At 36.8% G+C, this 12,580-nt stretch overlaps 1 long non-coding RNA gene across 1 annotated transcript; it reads left to right on the forward strand.

The window, feature by feature from the left end:
• The first annotated feature begins 953 nt into the window (after positions 1-953).
• On the forward strand, positions 954-11,037 carry LOC127495286 (uncharacterized). Its single transcript, XR_007925099.1, has 5 exons — positions 954-1,794; positions 1,939-2,006; positions 2,755-2,880; positions 3,055-3,164; positions 3,348-11,037. It is a non-coding gene; the product is annotated as an uncharacterized LOC127495286 (long non-coding RNA).
• Positions 11,038-12,580: the final 1,543 nt, after the last annotated feature.

Here is a 12,580-nt window from a genome sequence, read left to right on the forward strand (position 1 = left end):
ACGTGAATAATAATCTTAGAGTATTTACGATTAGCATTAGCCAGCACTTTTAAATTTGCTTTGATGTCAGGTGCTCTGGCTCCCGGCAAACATGTGACTATGGTGGCTGGTGTCTCTATTTTCACGTTCCGTGTAATAGAATCGCCAATAACTAGGGCACTTTCAACAGGATTCTCAGTGGGTGTATCACTGAGTGGGGAGAACCTGTTTGATGTTCTTATTGGAACGGAAGAGTGGTGTTTTTCGCGGCTAGGCCGCCTCACCGTTACCCAAGTGCCCTGCTGCACGGGCTCTACAGCCGGAACCAAACAATGTACAGAGTTCACTAAGCTAGTCGCATCCAAAACAGTATCTGAAGCCCTTGCATTCTTACTATCCTCGATTAAAGTTTGGATGCGTGTCTCTAATTCTGAGATTCTCTCTGTCAGCCTGACTATTTCCCTACATTTATGACATGTAAATCCCTCATCACTGACAGAGAGAGCTATGGTAAACATGTGGCAAATGGAACAGGTAGCAATGCTGGGAGAGGATGACATGACTCACCGTGTTTGTAGACTGATCCGACTTACCACAGCTGTTTGAAGAACGCGTTGAAAAAGGAGCGCGCGAGCGACTGTTAACAAGTTGACAAGCTAGCGCTGCAAATGCAAATGCGTTGTAACAGCGATTTAGATTCAAATATTACAAGCTAGCGACGTCAGATTAGTGTGGTAGGCAATATTACATATACGGTAATAAAAAAATAAGCAACAATGAATAAAAGTAAGAGATTCAAAACAAAGCTATACGGAGTTACAGACGCAAACCAATCTGAGCAGCGAGGCAGACAGGAGCCTTGAATGCACTGTTAGTTACTTTGAATAATGAATAAGCAAATGATAGCTTGGTGTTCAATAGTTCAATAGTTAAGTTGTGATGCACTTGTCCTTCCAGGTACAGAGTGATGGAGTATAAACTGGTGTCATTTCAACTTAATATTACGCAACTGGTTTAGTTTATCTTTATTTTTTAGTTTATTTGATAGGAACACACCAAATCCTTCTCTGATACGAACCTATACGAATATATCTTTCCACCTGTAGTCTCCAATGGCCTAACATGGTCGACATTGCAGAAAAACTACCATGTCAAGAACCTTTTGACTAAAATGTTTATTAGTTTCAGTAACATTTATTCATTCTTATATAGTTTTTATTTAATTTTACTCAACAAACTGTTTATGGGAAGGTTACAACTTTGATGTTCACCATATTGTTGAAATGCAAACAATTAAAGATACTTAAATTTCAACTTCATTTGGTTGATTTTATGTTGTTTAATTTAGCTTTAAAAAAAAAAAAGAAATACTCAAAATGACACATTCATACTCAAAAACAATCCATGTTTCCAGCATTGTGTAGCAAGTTTTTTTTTTTTTTTTTTAGTGTAGACAAAACAAGAACTTGAACACTGGTACACTCGCATGCAAACGGGAACTCAGATACGCAAATACATATGAACATTTGACCTCTCTTGTAATTTTTAATATGTCATATAAGGTAAGGTTTGATCTTTGAGTATGATTGGTTGCTCAGGTCATCCTGGATGTTATTGCCTGATCTTGTGTGTATAAATATGACACATCTTCCTTCAATAAATCTGGTATTACACAGGCTCTGTGTCTGCTTGATCATTCTTGATCTGACTGATAGCACTGAGGATTCAGATAGTCTACCTGAAAATTATAAAAGCAGGACTGTTTCTGGAAAATCTTCCTCTGTGATTCTGAAGGCAACAGTTTGAAAACCAAAGGTGAGTTTTTGGAATAAAGACCTACTGAATACATTTTCTACCTAAAGTATTTTTGTTCGTTGTCTTTTACTGCATTGGAGAATCCCCAGTGTGCAGCATATGAGTGCATGCAGACATCTAACTTTACCTGCTTATTCATTTCAGATTCATCATGGCAATGCTGAGAAGTTTTCTGCTTCTTTTCATGATCTTCTCCATGGAGAATGCAGGAGGTAACCAAGACATTTATTTGTAAAAACCCTTGCTATTTAAAAACATTTTGGAAATGTACAATGTCTGGACATATTTGTATGATTAATGAGGGGTTTACAGTGTCTAAAAGTACACATATTTTCAGCACATTTTACATTTTTTTTTAAGTACAATGTAAAACATGTGTGTACACCATAAATGCATTATATCAAATTATTAATTTAAATGTTAATACATATTAGACACTTAAAGGGTTAGTTCACCCAAAAATGAAAATAATGTCATTACTCACCCTCATGCCGTTCCACACCCGTAAGACCTTTCGTTCATCTTCAGAACACAAATTAAGATATTTTTGTTGAAATCCGATGGCTCAGTGAGGCCTGCATAGCCAGCAATGACATTTCCTCTCTCAAGATCCATTAATGTACTAAAAACATATTTAAATCAGTTCATGTGACTACAGCGGTTCAATATTAATATTATAACGCGACGAGAATATTTTTGGTGCGCCAAAAAAAAAAAAAAAGGGTGAGGGTGAGTAATGAATGACATTATTTTCATTTTTGGGTGAACTAACCCTTTAATATAAAGTGGGAATGGTGATTTTTATTTTTTTAAATAGTAAAATAATACAGAAAACTGATACTGAGCAAATAATTAATCAGAGCAGACTTTGTTTGCAAATGTTTAAAATGTTTAAAAAGTCAATTATGCTTTATGCTAAAAAGATCAGATTTTGTATTGACAAAAAATCTGTCTCTTTAGAAAAACTGTCGAAGTCTTGGTGCGAATCTGGTATCTGTGCGTAATAATAGGGAAAATGGTTTCGTGCTGAGTCTGTTGCCTTCTCCTTCCACACAATCTTGGGGTGGTGGTCATGATAGTGTACAAGTAAGTTAAATTGTGTGTCATATGAAACCAATTTGTTTGTCTAAACTGCATTTTCTGATTTAAACAGTAATTGCAAAGTTTCTTATGAAGATGGTTTGACTTAACTAGAATGTTATTAGCTTCTTACTGAAGTCTGACTACAGTAGTGCACTCTTCACTCTCTTCACTCACTAGGAAGGACAGTGGTTGTGGAGTGATGGAACGCCGTTTTTTTTATGCCAACTGGTGCCCTGGAGAACCTAACAATCAGCGTCGTGAGAACTGTTTGGAGATCAACTAGACCTGTAAGAATGCAGTCTGTTTTTTAAATAATTTCAAATATAATTTACAATAATATAATTTCATATCTCATACAGTAACATGAAATGACTCATTTGGATTTGTGCCTTAAGTTGAACATTGTATTATTTTGATTCTAACACCACTATAATGGTCAGAATAACTTGTTTCATTATTCCTCCCTACAGCTAACCGTTGCTGGAATGATGCGACCTGTTCAAAATTAAAGAACTATATTTGTGTCATGTGAGATCATATGCAGTCATCCTGTTCCACAGTTACTTTACTATAAAGTACTTAACTATATTTACTTTTTCTGATCTTATCTTTACAAAAATGATATTCTGAAGTAAAATTTCTTCTAAACTTTAATCTCTTCTCAATATCTTCTCTGCAACACTCCTCAAATTAATAAAAGCATTGATAAAGCAAATTGTGCATTGTGGATAATCAAATTTATGTATAAAAATATACATATATGTAGTAGGCATGTGACGGTATCAAATTTTCATGTTGCAATAATTGCTGAAGCTTTTATCACGGTATACGGTATTATCACAATATTGAAATAAGTTGCAAAAAAGTGTTGTCATACTATAACAGGTTTAAGAATTATTTTTCTTATAACAGAAAGAACTCTGAACATTTAAATACAATAACACAATACACACACACACACACAAAAATTCTAAAGTAAAATGTGCAAAAGAATAATAAAGAACAACAGGTAACGCTTTACAATAAGGTCTCATTATTTAATGTTAGTTAATGCATTAACTAAGATTAAGACTGAGCAATAGCTACATTTGTTACAGAAGGTATGATTTTTTTTATTAATGTGAGTTAAAAAAATACATCTGATCATTGTTAGTTTTAGCTCAGGTCCATTAATAATTACAACTTTTGATTTTAGTAATGTTATTAAACTTTAACTAAGAAATTAACATTAATAATTGCTTTATAAGTATATTTTTCATTGTCAGTTTGGTAATAATGAATTAACATGTTTAGTAATGAAGCCTTAGGTCATCAAGTGTTACTGAACAATAACAAATAATCAGAACATTTTCAATCATTATAGGGCATGTTGTAGTCCAGATTAAAATATAAAAATGGTTTAAGTTTGAAAGTAAATAGCCTATTGGTGGATCCAAAATGGTCAATATTCATATTCATGCATTTTATTCATTTTTCAGGTTAATCATTTATGGCTTATGATTTATCAATATTACTTTTGATTTCATATATTTATGTACTCCTACTCCATATATTAATCCTCATCATATTTTCAAGTATTTACTCTTTATTGTACTCATTTATGGTTATTCTTCTTTTATCTTTAAGAGTACGTATGTGTGCTATATTCAATTGTTCAAGTGTCCCAATGGGACAGGTCATGTTGACACGTTTGTGGTTAGATATTGGACGCCTGCCAAGTACTGCAGAAGCAATTGATGTTTTCAGAATTAGTTGCTCATTTGAACTTGATGTAACTTTATATCAAAATATGTCAGTTTCTATTTCTGCAGACATGTCATATTGCAAGATCTGCAAAATTCCCTTATCTATTTTTCATCTATCATTGATATTTGACCAGTCACTCTGACCTAGCTGTTACACCAACTATGACATAATGGGTAAATCTGTTTGACCTTTTCTTATTAGACCAAAACATAAGTTTGAGTGGGATGTAAGTTTTCCTATGCTTATGGTATAAAATGGACTGGGTCTTTGATAGTTTATCTTTCCTTTGCTCTTTTTCCTTCTCGCATCTCTTCTGCATCTTCTGCTTCTCTTCTACCTCTCATTTCATTCTGCAAATGTCTTAATTTTGTTCCTTCTTTCTCTATATTCTGATCTTCATCTTCATCTATTAGATACAATACTCTAGGTTTTGTTATTAACTATTAATTACTTATTTTAGTTTGTCTCTATAATTTTTAATTAATAACTTTGTTATTCCTTATTCAAATTTGATCTCTGACATAATCATTTCTGGACTGCCTGGATCTCATTTATCTCAAGTTTTTGCATCACCTATTAACTCTTAAAGTATTAAATATTTGGTGCTGTGATGAACAACATTGCGAATACAAAAAATTGAATGGCTGTTTGAAGCATTTTAATTACTGTTCAGTAGCGCAGCTGCTTTGTTTCCGGGGTAACCGCTGCACTTCTGCTGTTCCATCAGCACCCTCTGCTGTCAGAGAGTGAATGTGCACTTTTATTCAGCGCGTCTCCTTCACTCGTTCCGCCATGTGCTTCATATGCATGTCAGGCTTGTTTACATCTGAGTGCGCATGTTCTTTTGACGCAGCATACAGCGGTGTTGTGCATTTTATACGGTTGATGGGTAAAGTATTCTTAAAATGTATTCCTACAATGGATTGTAAGCAAATATGGACCCCATTTTTTGTTTTCTGTCTTATAAAATATCTCGGTGTGTAAACGGATCAGTGATTGAGTGAACTGTCTGAACTGTCATAAAAAAATTTGTTTCTTGAGTCGGAATAAAGTAATCTCCAACATCAGAGAAGGATTTATCAGTAATATTTTACTGGGGCACTGTGTGTATTTCACTAGTGTGTATTTCAAAAGGGTCTAGCGACGCCCTTGGCCAGATTTGGCATCAATTTTTTTTTTTTAAATGATCTGATGATAGGCTAATCATTTTATTTCAGCGATCTGCATCAAAATGCCATTTTCAAGATAACAAATTGGTTTTAATTGATTTTTATTTTAATAACGTAGACTACTTCATTTTATTTGTACATGGTTATCAATTAGTTTTGCATGCACAATTATTTCGCCAATTTATTTTTTTTGAAATGCGGGCGATTTCAGTGAGCCAAAATATGAGTTGCATGGAAGTAAATCAGCGAATCGATTTCTGGATCCAAAAACACATTTGTTCATGAACCAAACACTTGGCATCAGCATGCCAACTACTACTGTCCTAAGGACGCCCCACAGGTCGACAGCTGTCTCAGAGGAGAGTAGTAAAATAAAGGTAGGAGACATCAAGATCATTGTTAGTTTTAGCTCAGGTCCATTAATAATTACAACTTTTGATTTTAGTAATGTTATTAAACTTTAACTAAGAAATTAACATTAATCATTGCTTTATAAGTATTTTTCATTGTCAGTTTGGTAATAATGAATTAACATGTTTAGTAATGAAGCCTTAGGTCATCAAGTGTTACTGAACAATAACAAATAATCAGAACATTTTCAATCATTATAGGGCATGTTGTAGTCCAGATTAAAATATAAAAATGTTTAAGTTTGAAAGTAAATAGCCTATTGGTGGATCCAAAATGGTCAATATTCATATTCATGCATTTTATTCATATTTCAGGATAATCATTTATGGCTTATGATTTATCAATATTACTTTTGATTTCATATATTCATGTACTCCTACTCCATATATTAATCCTCATCATATTTTCAAGTATTTACTCTTTAATGTACTCATTTATGGTTATTCTTCTTTTATCTTTAAGAGTACGTATGTGTGCTATATTCAATTGTTCTTCAAGTGTCCCAATGGGACAGGTCCTGTTGACACGTTTGTGGTTAGATATTGGACGCCTGCCAAGTAATGTTTTCAGAATTAGTTGCTCATTTGAACTTGATGTACCTTTTTATGAAAATATGTCCGTTTCTCTTTCTGCAGACGTGATAATTTAAGAGAGTAGTAAAATAAAGATAGGAGACATCAAAAGACATAAGCGTATTAAACCAGTTTCCTCTATAAAATATTTTAATCCAAAAACACATGACTGAATGGTGTGAGGCACCTACCTTTTATTTCATGCAAGTTTTTAATCATCCTCAGTCACTACCTCTGCCTCAACGTTTTCTTATTTTGGTTCATTTATTCAAATTTGTCTAGTCTTGCCTTAAGAGCTTGTACAAAATTTGCTTTTAACCCCTATTTTTGCTGTTGTGCATTGATGTGTCACGGCAGTGCACTAGTGCTTGTCAATGATTTCCCTTTAGTGTTATTGCACTTGTAACCCCTTTTCCCAGTGCTGGTTATAGTACTGTAGGTAGCTAAACTACTGTACTAAACTACTGTCTTCACATTTTTTATGAGAGGATCAAGATCTTGGGCTTTCTTCAACTGCTGAGGTCTTGGATGCTCAAGAGAACCCAACTCCAAATGGGTGGGAAATGCATATGCATCTGGAATAACAACGGATGACACTCCAAGCTGGTCTACCATTCGTGGAGAAACTTCAGGTGGCAACAACAGATTGACTTTGACACACAGCTTTAATTCCTGACAAAGGAATTTCTTTCCACTTTTCCAGTGACTCCGTGGAACGGTTTCTCGACAAAAGATCAGCATCAATGTTTTGGCGTCCTGGACGGTACTGGATGGTGAAATCATATGTTGCCAGAGCAGCAAGCCACCGATGTCCAGTAGCATTGAGTTTTGCTGTTGTTAGCACATAAGTCAAAGGGTTGTTATCTGTCCTTACAGTGAATCTGACGCCATAGAGGAAATCATGAAATTTATCTACCACAGACCATTTAAGTGCCAAAAACTCTAACTGATTGGACAGGATACGCTGCTCTGAAGGACTCAGCTTCCTACAGGCAAAGGCTACTGGTCTTAAACCTTCTGGATGCTCTTGATTTAACACTGCTCCCAATCCATTCCTGCTGGCATCTACATGTAATATATATGGTTTGGTTGGGTCCGCAAAAGCTAGAACAGGAGCATTTGTCAGACAGTGGAGTAACCTATTAAATGCCTCAGAGCATGCGTGATCCCACCTGGCACCAAAAGGCTCGGACTCTTTGAAATAACATGGTGACTTGTCTGTTGCAGGTTTTCTGTTACGTTGGGTGGGTGGGGTAAGCTTTTGTAAGCTCTGTCAAAGGTCTCACAATAGCAGCATAATTGGCAATAAATCTGCAGTAATACCCACAAAAACCAAGAAAGGATCTCAAAGATTTAAGATCCGTTGGCTGCTTCCAGCGTTTCACCGCCTCAACCTTTTCCAGATCTGTGGCAATGCCAGCTTCAGACACAATATGCCCTACATACCTCACTTGAGGTTGGCAAAACTGACATTTGTCTATGAAGATCTTCAAGCCAACCTCCTCTAATCGGTCAAGAACCTTCAGAAGGCATTCTTTGTGTTCTTCCAAGCTCTTGCCGAAGACGATTATGTCATCCAAATAGACAATGACTTGAAGAAGATGCATATCCCCCACGGCTTTCTCCATAAGCCTCTGAAACGTAGCAGGGGCCCCAGTAATTGGAAAAACCTAACGGGACATATAAAAGCTGTCTTCTCCTTTTTTTCTGCCATCACTATTTGGTAATATCCACTTCGGAGATTGAGGACAGAGAACCATTTATTTCCTGATAAGCACTTTAGGGCATCCTCAATCCGTGGCATCGTATACTGATCAGGAACGGTGCGTTTGTTTAACGTGCGATAATCAACGCACATAGGAACACTGCCATTTTTCTTCCTTGCTATGACAATAGGAGAGGCATATGGACTGCGAGACTCCTTCACAACACCAGTTGCCATTAGCTCTTGAATGTGGCGGCGTACGTCATCAATGTCAGCTGGGGTTAACCAATGCGATCTCTCCCTGAATGGACAAGTGTCGCTGAGCCGGATTTGATGTTCGACACCTTTAGCCAGACCTACGTCCCATTCATGAAGAGAAAAAAACACTGCGTCGCTCTGCCAGCTTATGACTCAGTCTCGTTTTCCATTCCTCAGAAATGGGTGAGTCACCAAAGTTGAAGAGCTTGGGGTCCAGAAAACAGTCTTTGTATCATCCTTCTGTGCCACAGTTACTGTATCAGTAGCATACGAGCAAGGACAGTGCCCACAGGCAGGGAGATTTCTTTTATAGACTTATTCTGCATCAACACAGGGAACTTTTTCTCATCCACCCAGGAGGAAGGAAGTACAAAGGACTGCACTAACATACCAGCTGGCAATGCAAGAGAGCTAGGTGCCTCAACAAGAAGGATATCTTTGTCTGTCTGGGAAAATTTTTCCACTTTCCAGGTGGCCAAACACTCTTTCCTAGGAGCCATGGTGAGTGGACCCGGGCCTAGCCATTTCACTTGTCCTACAGCATCATCTTTTACTTTCTCCTGGACGGATAGTTGTTTCTGTTGAAGAACTTGCGAAATTATGGGCTGTAGCTTAAGACATTGAGCAGACATGGTATCTGGTATCTACTGACAGAGATCAGCTAGCCGTTTGAACAAGTTGGCATTCATTTCAATGATAACAGGAACTTGGTCTGAGTTGCAAGGTTCTGGACATACCAAGGCAAGTACTGACAAAGACCCTGAAATGCCTAGGTCTTTGGGAAACTCAAGGTATACCACAACATATCCTTTGTATGGGTAGCTTGACTCACTCAGTCCCCAGATGGCCAAGCCATGAACTGAATGGATTGGTACATCTGACAGATGTTTGGAGTACCACTTCTCAAAAATAATTGTGACTTGCGAGCCACTATCAAGCAGAGCTTCACAAGGATGTCCACAAATCTTAATATCTATGGTAGATGATGGCCCTACTAGTCCCTTGGGAATGTTAGATTCTGGTTTCAAGTGTTTCACTGTGCTCCTCTTCACATAACAGTTTCTCGTTGACTTACTCTGTGTGGATTTGTTTTCTTCTTTAAGTCTTCAAGGCTTTTGTTGGGTTCTCTGAAGCACTACATCTGGTAGCAATATGCCCATCTTGACCACAACGATAACAAAAGAAGTCATCAGTATCCTTAAAAGATGAGCTTCTCGCTTGTATAGCTGAGTTACTAGAAGTGTCCATAGATTGTGTCTTGGGCTCTTTCAACTCATTAGCAGACTTTACTGCCATAGTGGTCAATTGAGTCTGGAGCTCTTTCACTTGCTTTCTCAGGGTTTACAATTCACTATTCTGATCTGCTCTATCTGACTTCTTTGCCGTAGTAATACTACTACTGTTTACAAGAGCAGTTGGCGTAGAGCGCCCTTGGATAGACAACTCTCTTACCATTGACCACAAATTCTTTATTTCAGTGCATAAATCAGAGTTCTGATTGTTCCGATTTTACATCCTGACTGATCTGCGCAGTTCGAACATGCTGTCTCTTCACAGGTGCACTGAGCTTTCTTTACCTCAGTCTTAAAAGCAACAACAGAATATCTGATTCGGTAGCCCCTCTGATGAGCTGCTCAACCCGCGCTTTGTCAGCTAACATAGAATCTAGGCCTCCTTTCTGCAGTACTTTGGTAAGAGATCGCTCCACCCTTCTCAAAAAAGCAGATAACAGCTTACCAGGATTCTGGCGCAGCAGTCGAAAAGCGAAGTACAGATCTTCACCTGACTCAGCTGTTCCAAATGCACTTTCTAAAGCCTCTATGTATTCCATAGGACTTGCGTCTGGATGGGCCATTCTCACAGCTTGAATGATCTCTAAGGCTGGACCCTTTAGACTTTCTACAATCCTTCTCCTCTTTTCTTTGTTTGAGCAGTCACACTCTTCTATCATGAGTCTGGCCTGATTGCTCCAGCTGTCTAACATCTCTTCCCCTACAGGAGTAGCGCTTACACCTGATAAGGTTCTAAGGCGACGTTCAGAAATCATTGCAGTACACGCTGTGCCAGCCATGGCTACTCTGCTTTTCCTCAAACAAATCTCAGATCTTCATCTTACATCAATAGCACAAAAAAAAAAAAAGAAAAAAAAAAAGAAGAAGATCCCAGTGGTGCCTCCATTTATGCAACCCCTTTTCCCAGTGCTGGTTATAGTACTGTAAGTAGCTAAACTACTGTAGTAAATGTAACATGGGATGGGGACCTGTGTTGGTTTCAAAATAAATACTAATAAAACAAATAACTCAGATGTTACGTTTCTTTTCATAACTATTTGTTTTAACTGAAACTTATTGGCGGTGCCTCCATTTATGTAGTAATTTTACGTTTAATTCCAATTATCCCACTAAAATGTGACCTTTTAATTAATTGTTGTAAATTCAAATAACAAAATGTGACTGGGAAAAATTATATACAACTTACTGAAGTATACTTGAAATTAAAGTATTCAGTATAGACAATTAAATATGTATGAAATAAGAGCAAATAGGAAAACAATATACAATATGGAAAAGAAACAGTTCAAATATAAACCTCTATTCAACTGACACCAAGATAAATGAAATTTAAAATCAGTAGAACGTCTATAACAAATTAAGTGGGCCCACACACACACACCTGTCTCTCATTCACTCAGCCGTAAATAAAATAAATCGTTGCAGGCCTGGGACGTGGCTTGAGAGCGTGGTGGCCAACAAAAACAAAACTGGCCGCTTCACTTTAAAAGCAACACAAAAAATTATTTAGCTGCACGTACTTTGTAGTACTCATGACCTGAGAGGCTGTATGTAGTCCAGTTGCCACGAACGACAGGCATACCTGTACAGAGCGGCAAGTTCAGGCAGCGAACAGTTCGGCAGATACGGGATCCCGTGAAGAATATTCGACGCCACGACTCATCAGAGAGAAAGTCTTTTCCCATGGACTAGGAGATTATCCCGGTCAATAAACAACTGGCTAAAGAAACAACTGTCCGTTTCCTGTGTGAAATATTATATTATTAGTCCAAGAAACTTATTAAATAAATTACAGAATAATACTAACATTACTGGAGAAGATAACACCATGTACAAACAATTTAACAATCACTAACTGTAGGCTAATATGCTATTCGCGATTAGCATTTTCCCAGCGTTATGTTGTATTAAATACACACGGTAGAAAACAAGAAACAGATAATTTACCTTCAAACAAGAAGATAAGCATCCCAGAAGAGCACAACGATTTGTCATCCACATTACTGGGTGTCCTTTATCATATTTTTAGAGAACTAACACGGATTGCAAGTTACTTTCATTTTCCCCTCGCAAGCTGGAAGTGCTGCGTACATCTAAGCCCCGCCCACTCATGAACAGTCAACATTGATCATAACCTCATACACCCTAAATAAGTTAGGGTGTATGAGCACATGCAATTTTTAGTAGCTTAAAACCAAACTTATTAACCCTTTGCAGGCTGTATTTCTATATGCATATAAATAAAATCCCATCTGGGCTACACCCTGTAGTATTATTTATATTCTATTATAGCATTTAATACCTTATTTATATTATTATAGCTGTAGGGTGAATTTTATGAAGAAATGTCTGTCATATTCTACCCTAAAATTAATTAAATAAACAAATAAGAATGAAAATGAACCCTATTTGTTTGGACCATTATTGTTTTAGTATATAGTATTATAGTATTTATTAATATTTTTTATTTTTATACTTTTAGTTTTAATTTTTTTAATATTAGTTTAAGTTAACCCTCCTGATGACGAAAATTTCACGATGCGGACGGTA

The sequence above is a fragment of the Ctenopharyngodon idella genome, chromosome 15 (genome assembly GCF_019924925.1).
Source record: "Ctenopharyngodon idella isolate HZGC_01 chromosome 15, HZGC01, whole genome shotgun sequence".
Lineage (NCBI taxonomy): Eukaryota > Metazoa > Chordata > Actinopteri > Cypriniformes > Xenocyprididae > Ctenopharyngodon > Ctenopharyngodon idella.